At 38.0% G+C, this 3,346-nt stretch overlaps 1 protein-coding gene across 1 annotated transcript in view; it reads left to right on the forward strand.

Moving 5' to 3' along the window:
- The window catches only part of Chst7 (carbohydrate sulfotransferase 7), a 39,701-nt gene that overhangs the window by 35,545 nt on the left and 810 nt on the right, over positions 1–3,346 (forward strand). The window lies entirely within an intron of this gene.

Below are 3,346 nucleotides of genomic sequence, written 5' to 3' on the forward strand. Positions count from 1 at the left end.
AACAAAATTTACACAGTATCTTTCCACAAATCCAGCCCTACAAAGGATAATAGATGGAAAACATCAACCTAAGGAGCAAAACCACATCCTAGAAGAAACAAGAAAGTAATCATTCAACAAATCCACACAAACCTAATTCCACCTCTAACAACAAAAACAATAGGAAGTAACAATTACTTTTTCTTAATATCTCTTAATATGAAAATTAGTATTACCAACTTATCCTAATAGATTCAAATTCAAAAGTATGAGGAATTGGAAATTTGTTGGCTATCTTCTAGTGATCTTTCTAATTTGGTAACTGGAGAAATAGATTCAATATTGTACAATCCATATATACTTTCCGCTTGTTTGCACCAGACAGTGTCTTGCTGTGTATTACATAATGGTCTTGAAATCAGGCTTCTCCTATCTCAGCCTCTCTATTAGTAGGATTGTTTATTTGATGTCTTTACACTATTACTATGGTTTTCAGAACAGCTTACATATTTCAAATGTATTCAAAAAGCCAAAAGAAATGTAAAAATTAACTTGGAATGTGGCTTGTAAGAGAACAGCAAAGAATGAGACTGAAGCTTTGCTTGATGTTTATAATTATTGTATCAGTTTTGAAGAAGAGGACTTTATAAGTTCCTCTTTCTCTGAGATGAATGTTTTTCAAAATCATCACAGCCAATGAACCAGATTCTTTTTTTTTTTTATTAAGGAAAACACTGATTTAATAAACTTAAATATCCCTACTTTATTTACCTTACAAACATTCTCCCATTGTAGAAAAATGCCCTACTACTATCAAAATAGATATCACATTAAAATACAACAAAACAAACCCTAAATTCCCTGTCCCCCCTTAGGACAAACGACAATATGAACTAAGTAGTACCCTCAGAGCTCCCAGGGTCTCAACCACCAACCAAGGACTGCACATGGAGGGGGTCTGAATGTTCAGGCAGCATGTGTATAGTAGAGGATTGCAAATTCGATTATCAGTAGGAGGAGAGGACCTCGGCCCTGTGAAGGTTCTGTGCCCTAGTGTAGGGGAATGCCAGGGCCAATAAGTGGGAGAGGATGGGGTGGCAGGCATGGGGAGGGGCGAGGCAACAGGGGTTCATTCTTGTTGTTTTTGTTTGTTTGTTTGTTTTTTGGAGGGGAAACTCAGAAAGGAGAAATTTACATGTAAATGAACCAGATTCTTATCCTCTCCTAATGTCTGTGCCACCCTCCAAGCAGAACCATTGTTTATTGAAACAGTTGGTGAATGACTTTGTGGATAGACCATCTTAATACACACACCATTTCTTTGTGTGTGTGTGTGTTCCCCTAAAAAAATGAAAAAAAAAATAAAGTTAAAAAAACTAAAACTAAAACAAACCCCTGTTCCCTCCCCCCTCCCCCTGGTCACCACTCCACCCCCTCCTGCTTCCTGGCCCTGGCATTCCCCTACACTGGGGCATAGAACCTTCACCAGGGCCAAGGGCCTCTCCTCCCATTGATGACCAACTTGGCCATCCTCTGCTACATATGCAGCTGGAGCCATGAGTCCCACCATGTGTACTCTTTGGTTGGTGGTTGAGACCCTGGGAGCTCTGAAGGTACTAGTTAGTTCATATTGTTGTTCGTCCTAAGGGGCTGCAAACCCTTCAGCTCCTTGGGTCCTTTCTCTAGCTCCTTCATGGGGGACCCTGTACTCAGTTCATTGGGTGGCTGTGAGTCTCTACTTCTGTATTAGTCGGGTACTGTCAGAGCCTCCAGGAGACAGTTATATCAGGCTCCTGTCATCCAGCACTTGCTGGCATCCACAATAGTGTCTAGATTTGATGACTGAATATGGGAAGGATTCCCAGGTGGAGTAGTCTCTGAATTGTCCTTCCTTTAGTCTCTGCTCCATAGTTAGTCTCTAGAACTCCTTCCATGGGTATTTTGTTTCCTCTTTGAAGAAGAAACGGAGTATCCACACTTTGGTCTTCCTTCTTCTTGAATTTCTTATCACACACCATTTCTTAAATGAATGTAACCTGTTCTCTGTGGGCTGAGATTGAAGACAATCACTCAAGTCAAATAGCTTGACCATAGCAAGAAATCTGTATCCAAAAATCGTGCCTACAATTCATTCCTTGGTGCAGCAAACCTGTCAATTCTCAGCTTAGCTACTATGGAGGTAAAATCCTTTGGCGATGTGAGGGTCATTGAAGTACATACAGCCTTATTACAATGAACTCTAATGTCTAAAAATTTTTCTTATTTTGGGCTTGTACCACAGTAAAAGCCAAGAGTTTAAGCTCTACTAAAAACAAAATAAACAAACAAACAAAATACTTTATCTATTTATGATCATTAAAAAGATACTAGTAGTGATATATTATTTTAAAATATACAATTAATATGGTTGGAGTTATATTAAAATTTATATTGAGAAAATATGTATTTTTTAGTATTGCTGTAGAAAAGCATCTACATAAGACTGTTAAATTGATTGTTCTTTTATATCAAACAATTTATAATACTCATTTTTGTTGTTACAATATTTTATAAATTTTAAATGATATGACAAAATCAAAAAAAGAAAGGTATTACAGGTATTGAAGGGGGGTCTTTGGGAGTTGGGGTATAAAAGGGAAACAAGAATATGATGTAATTATATTTACTTAAAATGTTTTCAAATGTTAAATTCAGATAAATTGAAATCATGTATCTTTTCTCATCATAATGCAATAAAACTTAAATCAATTTTAAAAAAAGTAAAAAGAAAATATCTCCTGTGTCTTTGGCCTGTGTTCCTTCTTTCTCCATTCCTATTATTCTTAGATTAGGTCGATTTAACACTTTCTTTGATCAATGTATCCATTTCTTTTATTGTATTCTGTTGGTGAAACTTGCCTGAGTTCCTAAATTTTCCATTTCCAGATTTCCCACAGTTTGGGCTTCCTTTATTGACTCTACTTTCACTTTTATATCTTGAACTGTTTTATTCATTTCCATCCACAAGGAGTCCACAGCAGATGGTGTGCTATAGAGCTGGGTATGAGACTGGGGTATTGTACTTGTATAAACTGAGAGAAAAGTAAAGATCTGCAGCTTCCCTGCTTCCCTGGCAGGTGTCGCCTGTGTGTTCCCAGGGAATGCCTGCTGAAGTTGAGTGCTAGGATAAAGCAATGAGTTGGGGAAGGAGTTTATGGAGTGGGAGAGATCTTTGGTATCCACTGGAGGTGGGAGCAGGCAAGGAAAGGAGGCTGAATCAGGTGTTCTACTGCAGAGCTGTGAATTAATGTGGAAGGGGTTAGATTTAGACATGCAGAGGGAGAGGTAAAGATCTCCAGATAGCCTACCTGTTCTCCAGAATTCCAGA

Source organism: Mastomys coucha, chromosome X, assembly GCF_008632895.1.
Source record: "Mastomys coucha isolate ucsf_1 chromosome X, UCSF_Mcou_1, whole genome shotgun sequence".
NCBI classification, from domain to species: Eukaryota; Metazoa; Chordata; class Mammalia; order Rodentia; family Muridae; genus Mastomys; species Mastomys coucha.